This window comes from Haliotis asinina, chromosome 7 (genome assembly GCF_037392515.1).
Source record: "Haliotis asinina isolate JCU_RB_2024 chromosome 7, JCU_Hal_asi_v2, whole genome shotgun sequence".
In the NCBI taxonomy this organism is placed as follows: domain Eukaryota; kingdom Metazoa; phylum Mollusca; class Gastropoda; order Lepetellida; family Haliotidae; genus Haliotis; species Haliotis asinina.
The window spans coordinates 24,042,296-24,052,295 of record NC_090286.1 but is presented as its reverse complement, the minus strand read 5'-3'; the positions used below and the strand labels follow the sequence as shown (position 1 = coordinate 24,052,295).

At 44.3% G+C, this 10,000-nt stretch overlaps 21 non-coding genes across 21 annotated transcripts in view; 10 read left to right on the top strand and 11 right to left on the bottom strand.

Annotated features, from left to right (window-relative positions):
* Positions 1 to 17: 17 nt before the first annotated feature.
* Trnay-gua (transfer RNA tyrosine (anticodon GUA)) lies at positions 18 to 110 on the bottom strand. The gene is made up of 2 exons: positions 74 to 110; positions 18 to 53 (listed from the first exon to the last, which is right to left on the bottom strand). It is a non-coding gene; the product is annotated as a tRNA-Tyr (tRNA).
* Positions 111 to 656: 546 nt separating this feature from the next.
* Trnal-caa (transfer RNA leucine (anticodon CAA)) lies at positions 657 to 780 on the top strand. Its single transcript has 2 exons — positions 657 to 694; positions 735 to 780. It is a non-coding gene; the product is annotated as a tRNA-Leu (tRNA).
* Positions 781 to 1,008: 228 nt separating this feature from the next.
* Positions 1,009 to 1,101, bottom strand: Trnay-gua (transfer RNA tyrosine (anticodon GUA)). The gene is made up of 2 exons: positions 1,065 to 1,101; positions 1,009 to 1,044 (listed from the first exon to the last, which is right to left on the bottom strand). It is a non-coding gene; the product is annotated as a tRNA-Tyr (tRNA).
* Positions 1,102 to 1,647: 546 nt separating this feature from the next.
* Trnal-caa (transfer RNA leucine (anticodon CAA)) lies at positions 1,648 to 1,771 on the top strand. Its single transcript has 2 exons — positions 1,648 to 1,685; positions 1,726 to 1,771. It is a non-coding gene; the product is annotated as a tRNA-Leu (tRNA).
* A 228-nt stretch (positions 1,772 to 1,999) lies between these two features.
* On the bottom strand, positions 2,000 to 2,092 carry Trnay-gua (transfer RNA tyrosine (anticodon GUA)). The gene is made up of 2 exons: positions 2,056 to 2,092; positions 2,000 to 2,035 (listed from the first exon to the last, which is right to left on the bottom strand). It is a non-coding gene; the product is annotated as a tRNA-Tyr (tRNA).
* A 546-nt stretch (positions 2,093 to 2,638) lies between these two features.
* On the top strand, positions 2,639 to 2,762 carry Trnal-caa (transfer RNA leucine (anticodon CAA)). The gene is made up of 2 exons: positions 2,639 to 2,676; positions 2,717 to 2,762. It is a non-coding gene; the product is annotated as a tRNA-Leu (tRNA).
* A 228-nt stretch (positions 2,763 to 2,990) lies between these two features.
* Trnay-gua (transfer RNA tyrosine (anticodon GUA)) lies at positions 2,991 to 3,083 on the bottom strand. The gene is made up of 2 exons: positions 3,047 to 3,083; positions 2,991 to 3,026 (listed from the first exon to the last, which is right to left on the bottom strand). It is a non-coding gene; the product is annotated as a tRNA-Tyr (tRNA).
* Positions 3,084 to 3,629: 546 nt separating this feature from the next.
* Trnal-caa (transfer RNA leucine (anticodon CAA)) lies at positions 3,630 to 3,753 on the top strand. Its single transcript has 2 exons — positions 3,630 to 3,667; positions 3,708 to 3,753. It is a non-coding gene; the product is annotated as a tRNA-Leu (tRNA).
* A 228-nt stretch (positions 3,754 to 3,981) lies between these two features.
* On the bottom strand, positions 3,982 to 4,074 carry Trnay-gua (transfer RNA tyrosine (anticodon GUA)). Its single transcript has 2 exons — positions 4,038 to 4,074; positions 3,982 to 4,017 (listed from the first exon to the last, which is right to left on the bottom strand). It is a non-coding gene; the product is annotated as a tRNA-Tyr (tRNA).
* Positions 4,075 to 4,620: 546 nt separating this feature from the next.
* Positions 4,621 to 4,744, top strand: Trnal-caa (transfer RNA leucine (anticodon CAA)). The gene is made up of 2 exons: positions 4,621 to 4,658; positions 4,699 to 4,744. It is a non-coding gene; the product is annotated as a tRNA-Leu (tRNA).
* A 228-nt stretch (positions 4,745 to 4,972) lies between these two features.
* Positions 4,973 to 5,065, bottom strand: Trnay-gua (transfer RNA tyrosine (anticodon GUA)). Its single transcript has 2 exons — positions 5,029 to 5,065; positions 4,973 to 5,008 (listed from the first exon to the last, which is right to left on the bottom strand). It is a non-coding gene; the product is annotated as a tRNA-Tyr (tRNA).
* Positions 5,066 to 5,611: 546 nt separating this feature from the next.
* Positions 5,612 to 5,735, top strand: Trnal-caa (transfer RNA leucine (anticodon CAA)). Its single transcript has 2 exons — positions 5,612 to 5,649; positions 5,690 to 5,735. It is a non-coding gene; the product is annotated as a tRNA-Leu (tRNA).
* A 228-nt stretch (positions 5,736 to 5,963) lies between these two features.
* On the bottom strand, positions 5,964 to 6,056 carry Trnay-gua (transfer RNA tyrosine (anticodon GUA)). The gene is made up of 2 exons: positions 6,020 to 6,056; positions 5,964 to 5,999 (listed from the first exon to the last, which is right to left on the bottom strand). It is a non-coding gene; the product is annotated as a tRNA-Tyr (tRNA).
* Positions 6,057 to 6,602: 546 nt separating this feature from the next.
* Trnal-caa (transfer RNA leucine (anticodon CAA)) lies at positions 6,603 to 6,726 on the top strand. Its single transcript has 2 exons — positions 6,603 to 6,640; positions 6,681 to 6,726. It is a non-coding gene; the product is annotated as a tRNA-Leu (tRNA).
* Positions 6,727 to 6,954: 228 nt separating this feature from the next.
* Trnay-gua (transfer RNA tyrosine (anticodon GUA)) lies at positions 6,955 to 7,047 on the bottom strand. Its single transcript has 2 exons — positions 7,011 to 7,047; positions 6,955 to 6,990 (listed from the first exon to the last, which is right to left on the bottom strand). It is a non-coding gene; the product is annotated as a tRNA-Tyr (tRNA).
* A 546-nt stretch (positions 7,048 to 7,593) lies between these two features.
* Positions 7,594 to 7,717, top strand: Trnal-caa (transfer RNA leucine (anticodon CAA)). The gene is made up of 2 exons: positions 7,594 to 7,631; positions 7,672 to 7,717. It is a non-coding gene; the product is annotated as a tRNA-Leu (tRNA).
* A 228-nt stretch (positions 7,718 to 7,945) lies between these two features.
* Positions 7,946 to 8,038, bottom strand: Trnay-gua (transfer RNA tyrosine (anticodon GUA)). Its single transcript has 2 exons — positions 8,002 to 8,038; positions 7,946 to 7,981 (listed from the first exon to the last, which is right to left on the bottom strand). It is a non-coding gene; the product is annotated as a tRNA-Tyr (tRNA).
* A 546-nt stretch (positions 8,039 to 8,584) lies between these two features.
* On the top strand, positions 8,585 to 8,708 carry Trnal-caa (transfer RNA leucine (anticodon CAA)). The gene is made up of 2 exons: positions 8,585 to 8,622; positions 8,663 to 8,708. It is a non-coding gene; the product is annotated as a tRNA-Leu (tRNA).
* A 227-nt stretch (positions 8,709 to 8,935) lies between these two features.
* Trnay-gua (transfer RNA tyrosine (anticodon GUA)) lies at positions 8,936 to 9,028 on the bottom strand. Its single transcript has 2 exons — positions 8,992 to 9,028; positions 8,936 to 8,971 (listed from the first exon to the last, which is right to left on the bottom strand). It is a non-coding gene; the product is annotated as a tRNA-Tyr (tRNA).
* Positions 9,029 to 9,574: 546 nt separating this feature from the next.
* Positions 9,575 to 9,698, top strand: Trnal-caa (transfer RNA leucine (anticodon CAA)). The gene is made up of 2 exons: positions 9,575 to 9,612; positions 9,653 to 9,698. It is a non-coding gene; the product is annotated as a tRNA-Leu (tRNA).
* Positions 9,699 to 9,926: 228 nt separating this feature from the next.
* The window catches only part of Trnay-gua (transfer RNA tyrosine (anticodon GUA)), a 93-nt gene continuing 19 nt past the window's right edge, over positions 9,927 to 10,000 (bottom strand). Inside the window, exons 1-2 of the tRNA in view lie at positions 9,983 to 10,000; positions 9,927 to 9,962 (exon numbers count right to left, since the gene is read on the bottom strand). The exon at positions 9,983 to 10,000 is cut by the window's right edge and continues 19 nt beyond it. This is a non-coding gene — a tRNA (tRNA-Tyr). The remainder of the gene's footprint in view (positions 9,963 to 9,982) is intronic.

Below are 10,000 nucleotides of genomic sequence, written 5' to 3'. Positions count from 1 at the left end.
TTAATAGCAAAAAGTTGTCCCGCGAGCCGGATTCGAACCAGCGACCTAAGGATTGCCAATTACAGCTTTGCCACTACAGTCCTCCGCTCTTCCAACTGAGCTATCACGGGCCTTGACACTTCAGGTCGTTTGAAAAGACGCCTCTCTTTCTAATCAATAGGGCCTTCCTCGCTTGACTGCTCAAACACTTCCTCCTTGCTGACAGTGTGTTGTGGGTAGCAATCTGCCGAAAAGATGTGTAAACTCATTTCAACCTCTGAGCCACACATGTCTCCTAACACCAGTCTCCAGTTCGATTAGTTGACATATGCCGGGTGATTACGGAATCTTTTAGTAAGGAGTCGAATCCTCACAAACAGGCTGATTTCTAAGAGAAAAACGTGAATGATCCGCATTAGCATTCGCTCAGATGTGTGCAGACTACTAAGCAAGTCCAAACCTCGTCATAATTGAGAGTTACAAGAAGAGTCGATCCATTACATCAGTTGTGTTGAATATAAGAAGCTTTGAGGAGGCAAGAACACAGATGAATGAAAATAGGAACTCTAAAACTGTCCAGAATGCATGCAGACTTGTTGGGTGTATCAGCATCAATTCAATGGTAAGGAATACATGTGTGACTTCAAAAGCGTAAAGATATCACTTTTGACATCGTTGTCAGGATGGCCGAGCGGTCTAAGGCGCCAGACTCAAGGTATTGCATCAGACCTTCTCCCCTAGTGGAGGTACGGGTGTTCTGGTCCACGAATGTGGGCGTGGGCTCAAATCCCACTCCTGACACACTTTTATCCTCCCTCCAATCAAGCCGTTTTCGGAAGTCAGGAATCAGACTAGCATTTGGGGCTCTTTGGGGTAAATTGCAGCCATTTATTTCCTTTAGTGCATTATTTAGGCTTTGATTGCATTCTGCTTCATCTATCTTAAATATCTTAAAGCGTCAAGAGTGGCATGAACAAAACTGAAAGGATATTGGTCCTCTTAAATGTGGTTATTAATAGCAAAAAGTTGTCCCGCGAGCCGGATTCGAACCAGCGACCTAAGGATTGCCAATTACAGCTTTGCCACTACAGTCCTCCGCTCTACCAACTGAGCTATCACGGGCCTTGACACTTCAGGTCGTTTGAAAAGACGCCTCTCTTTCTAATCAATAGGGCCTTCCTCGCTTGACTGCTCAAACACTTCCTCCTTGCTGACAGTGTGTTGTGGGTAGCAATCTGCCGAAAAGATGTGTAAACTCATTTCAACCTCTGAGCCACACATGTCTCCTAACACCAGTCTCCAGTTCGATTAGTTGACATATGCCGGGTGATTACGGAATCTTTTAGTAAGGAGTCTAATCCTCACAAACAGGCTGATTTCTAAGAGAAAAACGTGAATGATCCGCATTAGCATTCGCTCAGATGTGTGCAGACTACTAAGCAAGTCCAAACCTCGTCATAATTGAGAGTTACAAGAAGAGTCGATCCATTACATCAGTTGTGTTGAATATAAGAAGCTTTGAGGAGGCAAGAACACAGATGAATGAAAATAGGAACTCTAAAACTGTCCAGAATGCATGCAGACTTGTTGGGTGTATCAGCATCAATTCAATGGTAAGGAATACATGTGTGACTTCAAAAGCGTAAAGATATCACTTTTGACATCGTTGTCAGGATGGCCGAGCGGTCTAAGGCGCCAGACTCAAGGTATTGCATCAGACCTTCTCCCCTAGTGGAGGTACGGGTGTTCTGGTCCACGAATGTGGGCGTGGGTTCAAATCCCACTCCTGACACACTTTTTTCCTCCCTCCAATCAAGCCGTTTTCGGAAGTCAGGAATCAGACTAGCATTTGGGGCTCTTTGGGGTAAATTGCAGCCATTTATTTCCTTTAGTGCATTATTTAGGCTTTGATTGCATTCTGCTTCATCTATCTTAAATATCTTAAAGCGTCAAGAGTGGCATGAACAAAACTGAAAGGATATTGGTCCTCTTAAATGTGGTTATTAATAGCAAAAAGTTGTCCCGCGAGCCGGATTCGAACCAGCGACCTAAGGATTGCCAATTACAGCTTTGCCACTACAGTCCTCCGCTCTACCAACTGAGCTATCACGGGCCTTGACACTTCAGGTCGTTTGAAAAGACGCCTCTCTTTCTAATCAATAGGGCCTTCCTCGCTTGACTGCTCAAACACTTCCTCCTTGCTGACAGTGTGTTGTGGGTAGCAATCTGCCGAAAAGATGTGTAAACTCATTTCAACCTCTGAGCCACACATGTCTCCTAACACCAGTCTCCAGTTCGATTAGTTGACATATGCCGGGTGATTACGGAATCTTTTAGTAAGGAGTCGAATCCTCACAAACAGGCTGATTTCTAAGAGAAAAACGTGAATGATCCGCATTAGCATTCGCTCAGATGTGTGCAGACTACTAAGCAAGTCCAAACCTCGTCATAATTGAGAGTTACAAGAAGAGTCGATCCATTACATCAGTTGTGTTGAATATAAGAAGCTTTGAGGAGGCAAGAACACAGATGAATGAAAATAGCAACTCTAAAACTGTCCAGAATGCATGCAGACTTGTTGGGTGTATCAGCATCAATTCAATGGTAAGGAATACATGTGTGACTTCAAAAGCGTAAAGATATCACTTTTGACATCGTTGTCAGGATGGCCGAGCGGTCTAAGGCGCCAGACTCAAGGTATTGCATCAGACCTTCTCCCCTAGTGGAGGTACGGGTGTTCTGGTCCACGAATGTGGGCGTGGGTTCAAATCCCACTCCTGACACACTTTTTTCCTCCCTCCAATCAAGCCGTTTTCGGAAGTCAGGAATCAGACTAGCATTTGGGGCTCTTTGGGGTAAATTGCAGCCATTTATTTCCTTTAGTGCATTATTTAGGCTTTGATTGCATTCTGCTTCATCTATCTTAAATATCTTAAAGCGTCAAGAGTGGCATGAACAAAACTGAAAGGATATTGGTCCTCTTAAATGTGGTTATTAATAGCACAAAGTTGTCCCGCGAGCCGGATTCGAACCAGCGACCTAAGGATTGCCAATTACAGCTTTGCCACTACAGTCCTCCGCTCTTCCAACTGAGCTATCACGGGCCTTGACACTTCAGGTCGTTTGAAAAGACGCCTCTCTTTCTAATCAATAGGGCCTTCCTCGCTTGACTGCTCAAACACTTCCTCCTTGCTGACAGTGTGTTGTGGGTAGCAATCTGCCGAAAAGATGTGTAAACTCATTTCAACCTCTGAGCCACACATGTCTCCTAACACCAGTCTCCAGTTCGATTAGTTGACATATGCCGGGTGATTACGGAATCTTTTAGTAAGGAGTCGAATCCTCACAAACAGGCTGATTTCTAAGAGAAAAACGTGAATGATCCGCATTAGCATTCGCTCAGATGTGTGCAGACTACTAAGCAAGTCCAAACCTCGTCATAATTGAGAGTTACAAGAAGAGTCGATCAATTACATCAGTTGTGTTGAATATAAGAAGCTTTGAGGAGGCAAGAACACAGATGAATGAAAATAGCAACTCTAAAACTGTCCAGAATGCATGCAGACTTGTTGGGTGTATCAGCATCAATTCAATGGTAAGGAATACATGTGTGACTTCAAAAGCGTAAAGATATCACTTTTGACATCGTTGTCAGGATGGCCGAGCGGTCTAAGGCGCCAGACTCAAGGTATTGCATCAGACCTTCTCCCCTAGTGGAGGTACGGGTGTTCTGGTCCACGAATGTGGGCGTGGGTTCAAATCCCACTCCTGACACACTTTTTTCCTCCCTCCAATCAAGCCGTTTTCGGAAGTCAGGAATCAGACTAGCATTTGGGGCTCTTTGGGGTAAATTGCAGCCATTTATTTCCTTTAGTGCATTATTTAGGCTTTGATTGCATTCTGCTTCATCTATCTTAAATATCTTAAAGCGTCAAGAGTGGCATGAACAAAACTGAAAGGATATTGGTCCTCTTAAATGTGGTTATTAATAGCAAAAAGTTGTCCCGCGAGCCGGATTCGAACCAGCGACCTAAGGATTGCCAATTACAGCTTTGCCACTACAGTCCTCCGCTCTTCCAACTGAGCTATCACGGGCCTTGACACTTCAGGTCGTTTGAAAAGACGCCTCTCTTTCTAATCAATAGGGCCTTCCTCGCTTGACTGCTCAAACACTTCCTCCTTGCTGACAGTGTGTTGTGGGTAGCAATCTGCCGAAAAGATGTGTAAACTCATTTCAACCTCTGAGCCACACATGTCTCCTAACACCAGTCTCCAGTTCGATTAGTTGACATATGCCGGGTGATTACGGAATCTTTTAGTAAGGAGTCGAATCCTCACAAACGGGCTGATTTCTAAGAGAAAAACGTAAATGATCCGCATTAGCATTCGCTCAGATGTGTGCAGACTACTAAGCAAGTCCAAACCTCGTCATAATTGAGAGTTACAAGAAGAGTCGATCCATTACATCAGTTGTGTTGAATATAAGAAGCTTTGAGGAGGCAAGAACACAGATGAATGAAAATAGCAACTCTAAAACTGTCCAGAATGCATGCAGACTTGTTGGGTGTATCAGCATCAATTCAATGGTAAGGAATACATGTGTGACTTCAAAAGCGTAAAGATATCACTTTTGACATCGTTGTCAGGATGGCCGAGCGGTCTAAGGCGCCAGACTCAAGGTATTGCATCAGACCTTCTCCCCTAGTGGAGGTACGGGTGTTCTGGTCCACGAATGTGGGCGTGGGTTCAAATCCCACTCCTGACACACTTTTTTCCTCCCTCCAATCAAGCCGTTTTCGGAAGTCAGGAATCAGACTAGCATTTGGGGCTCTTTGGGGTAAATTGCAGCCATTTATTTCCTTTAGTGCATTATTTAGGCTTTGATTGCATTCTGCTTCATCTATCTTAAATATCTTAAAGCGTCAAGAGTGGCATGAACAAAACTGAAAGGATATTGGTCCTCTTAAATGTGGTTATTAATAGCACAAAGTTGTCCCGCGAGCCGGATTCGAACCAGCGACCTAAGGATTGCCAATTACAGCTTTGCCACTACAGTCCTCCGCTCCACCAACTGAGCTATCACGGGCCTTGACACTTCAGGTCGTTTGAAAAGACGCCTCTCTTTCTAATCAATAAGGCCTTCCTCGCTTGACTGCTCAAACACTTCCTCCTTGCTGACAGTGTGTTGTGGGTAGCAATCTGCCGAAAAGATGTGTAGACTCATTTCAACCTCTGAGCCACACATGTCTCCTAACACCAGTCTCCAGTTCGATTAGTTGACATATGCCGGGTGATTACGGAATCTTTTAGTAAGGAGTCGAATCCTCACAAACGGGCTGATTTCTAAGAGAAAAACGTAAATGATCCGCATTAGCATTCGCTCAGATGTGTGCAGACTACTAAGCAAGTCCAAACCTCGTCATAATTGAGAGTTACAAGAAGAGTCGATCCATTACATCAGTTGTGTTGAATATAAGAAGCTTTGAGGAGGCAAGAACACAGATGAATGAAAATAGCAACTCTAAAACTGTCCAGAATGCATGCAGACTTGTTGGGTGTATCAGCATCAATTCAATGGTAAGGAATACATGTGTGACTTCAAAAGCGTAAAGATATCACTTTTGACATCGTTGTCAGGATGGCCGAGCGGTCTAAGGCGCCAGACTCAAGGTATTGCATCAGACCTTCTCCCCTAGTGGAGGTACGGGTGTTCTGGTCCACGAATGTGGGCGTGGGTTCAAATCCCACTCCTGACACACTTTTTTCCTCCCTCCAATCAAGCCGTTTTCGGAAGTCAGGAATCAGACTAGCATTTGGGGCTCTTTGGGGTAAATTGCAGCCATTTATTTCCTTTAGTGCATTATTTAGGCTTTGATTGCATTCTGCTTCATCTATCTTAAATATCTTAAAGCGTCAAGAGTGGCATGAACAAAACTGAAAGGATATTGGTCCTCTTAAATGTGGTTATTAATAGCAAAAAGTTGTCCCGCGAGCCGGATTCGAACCAGCGACCTAAGGATTGCCAATTACAGCTTTGCCACTACAGTCCTCCGCTCCACCAACTGAGCTATCACGGGCCTTGACACTTCAGGTCGTTTGAAAAGACGCCTCTCTTTCTAATCAATAAGGCCTTCCTCGCTTGACTGCTCAAACACTTCCTCCTTGCTGACAGTGTGTTGTGGGTAGCAATCTGCCGAAAAGATGTGTAGACTCATTTCAACCTCTGAGCCACACATGTCTCCTAACACCAGTCTCCAGTTCGATTAGTTGACATATGCCGGGTGATTACGGAATCTTTTAGTAAGGAGTCGAATCCTCACAAACAGGCTGATTTCTAAGAGAAAAACGTGAATGATCCGCATTAGCATTCGCTCAGATGTGTGCAGACTACTAAGCAAGTCCAAACCTCGTCATAATTGAGAGCTACAAGAAGAGTCGATCAATTACATCAGTTGTGTTGAATATAAGAAGCTTTGAGGAGGCAAGAACACAGATGAATGAAAATAGCAACTCTAAAACTGTCCAGAATGCATGCAGACTTGTTGGGTGTATCAGCATCAATTCAATGGTAAGGAATACATGTGTGACTTCAAAAGCGTAAAGATATCACTTTTGACATCGTTGTCAGGATGGCCGAGCGGTCTAAGGCGCCAGACTCAAGGTATTGCATCAGACCTTCTCCCCTAGTGGAGGTACGGGTGTTCTGGTCCACGAATGTGGGCGTGGGTTCAAATCCCACTCCTGACACACTTTTTTCCTTCCTCCAATCAAGCCGTTTTCGGAAGTCAGGAATCAGACTAGCATTTGGGGCTCTTTGGGGTAAATTGCAGCCATTTATTTCCTTTAGTGCATTATTTAGGCTTTGATTGCATTCTGCTTCATCTATCTTAAATATCTTAAAGCGTCAAGAGTGGCATGAACAAAACTGAAAGGATATTGGTCCTCTTAAATGTGGTTATTAATAGCAGAAAGTTGTCCCGCGAGCCGGATTCGAACCAGCGACCTAAGGATTGCCAATTACAGCTTTGCCACTACAGTCCTCCGCTCTACCAACTGAGCTATCACGGGCCTTGACACTTCAGGTCGTTTGAAAAGACGCCTCTCTTTCTAATCAATAGGGCCTTCCTCGCTTGACTGCTCAAACACTTCCTCCTTGCTGACAGTGTGTTGTGGGTAGCAATCTGCCGAAAAGATGTGTAAACTCATTTCAACCTCTGAGCCACACATGTCTCCTAACACCAGTCTCCAGTTCGATTAGTTGACATATGCCGGGTGATTACGGAATCTTTTAGTAAGGAGTCGAATCCTCACAAACGGGCTGATTTCTAAGAGAAAAACGTGAATGATCCGCATTAGCATTCGCTCAGATGTGTGCAGACTACTAAGCAAGTCCAAACCTCGTCATAATTGTGAGTTACAAGAAGAGTCGATCCATTACATCAGTTGTGTTGAATATAAGAAGCTTTGAGGAGGCAAGAACACAGATGAATGAAAATAGCAACTCTAAAACTGTCCAGAATGCATGCAGACTTGTTGGGTGTATCAGCATCAATTCAATGGTAAGGAATACATGTGTGACTTCAAAAGCGTAAAGATATCACTTTTGACATCGTTGTCAGGATGGCCGAGCGGTCTAAGGCGCCAGACTCAAGGTATTGCATCAGACCTTCTCCCCTAGTGGAGGTACGGGATTTCTGGTCCACGAATGTGGGCGTGGGTTCAAATCCCACTCCTGACACACTTTTTTCCTCCCTCCAATCAAGCCGTTTTCGGAAGTCAGGAATCAGACTAGCATTTGGGGCTCTTTAGGGTAAATTGCAGCCATTTATTTCCTTTAGTGCATTATTTAGGCTTTGATTGCATTCTGCTTCATCTATCTTAAATATCTTAAAGCGTCAAGAGTGGCATGAACAAAACTGAAAGGATATTGGTCCTCTTAAATGTGGTTATTAATAGCAAAAGGTTGTCCCGCGAGCCGGATTCGAACCAGCGACCTAAGGATTGCCAATTACAGCTTTGCCACTACAGTCCTCCGCTCTACCAACTGAGCTATCACGGGCCTTGACACTTCAGGTCGTTTGAAAAGACGCCTCTCTTTCTAATCAATAGGGCCTTCCTCGTTTGACTGCTCAAACACTTCCTCCTTGCTGACAGTGTGTTGTGGGTAGCAATCTGCCGAAAAGATGTGTAGACTCATTTCAACCTCTGAGCCACACATGTCTCCTAACACCAGTCTCCAGTTCGATTAGTTGACATATGCTGGGTGATTACGGAATGTTTTAGTAAGGAGTCGAATCCTCACAAACAGGCTGATTTCTAAGAGAAAAACGTGAATGATCCGCATTAGCATTCGCTCAGATGTGTGCAGACTACTAAGCAAGTCCAAACCTCGTCATAGTTGAGAGTTACAAGAAGAGTCGATCCATTACATCAGTTGTGTTGAACATAAGAAGCTTTGAGGAGGCAAGAACACAGATGAATGAAAATAGCAACTCTAAAACTGTCCAGAATGCATGCAGACTTGTTGGGTGTATCAGCATCAATTCAATGGTAAGGAATACATGTGTGACTTCAAAAGCGTAAAGATATCACTTTTGACATCGTTGTCAGGATGGCCGAGCGGTCTAAGGCGCCAGACTCAAGGTATTGCATCAGACCTTCTCCCCTAGTGGAGGTACGGGAGTTCTGGTCCACGAATGTGGGCGTGGGTTCAAATCCCACTCCTGACACACTTTTTTCCTCCCTCCAATCAAGCCGTTTTCGGAAGTCAGGAATCAGACTAGCATCTGGGGTCTTTAGGGTAAATTGCAGCCATTTATTTCCTTTAGTGCATTATTTAGGCTTTGATTGCATTCTGCTTCATCTATCTTAAATATCTTAAAGCGTCAAGAGTGGCATGAACAAAACTGAAAGGATATTGGTCCTCTTAAATGTGGTTATTAATAGCAAAAGGTTGTCCCGCGAGCCGGATTCGAACCAGCGACCTAAGGATTGCCAATTACAGCTTTGCCACTACAGTCCTCCGCTCTACCAACTGAGCTATCACGGGCCTTGACACTTCAGGTCGTTTGAAAAGACGCCTCTCTTTCTAATCAATAGGGCCTTCCTCGCTTGACTGCTCAAACACTTCCTCCTTGCTGACAGTGTGTTGTGGGTAGCAATCTGCCGAAAAGATGTGTAGACTCATTTCAACCTCTGAGCCACACATGTCTCCTAACACCAGTCTCCAGTTCGATTAGTTGACATATGCCGGGTGATTACGGAATCTTTTAGTAAGGAGTCGAATCCTCACAAACAGGCTGATTTCTAAGAGAAAAACCTGAATGATCCGCATTAGCATTCGCTCAGATGTGTGCAGACTACTAAGCAAGTCCAAACCTCGTCATAATTGAGAGTTACAAGAAGAGTCGATCCATTACATCAGTTGTGTTGAATATAAGAATCTTTGAGGAGGCAAGAACACAGATGAATGAAAATAGCAACTCTAAAACTGTCCAGAATGCATGCAGACTTGTTGGGTGTATCAGCATCAATTCAATGGTAAGGAATACATGTGTGACTTCAAAAGCGTAAAGATATCACTTTTGACATCGTTGTCAGGATGGCCGAGCGGTCTAAGGCGCCAGACTCAAGGTATTGCATCAGACCTTCTCCCCTAGTGGAGGTACGGGTGTTCTGGTCCACGAATGTGGGCGTGGGTTCAAATCCCACTCCTGACACACTTTTTTCCTCCCTCCAATCAAGCCGTTTTCGGAATTCAGGAATCAGACTAGCATTTGGGGCTCTTTAGGGTAAATTGCAGCCATTTATTTCCTTTAGTGCATTATTTAGGCTTTGATTGCATTCTGCTTCATCTATCTTAAATATCTTAAAGCGTCAAGAGTGGCATGAACAAAACTGAAAGGATATTGGTCCTCTTAAATGTGGTTATTAATAGCAAAAGGTTGTCCCGCGAGCCGGATTCGAACCAGCGACCTAAGTATTGCCAATTACAGCTTTGCCACTACAGTCCTCCGCTCTA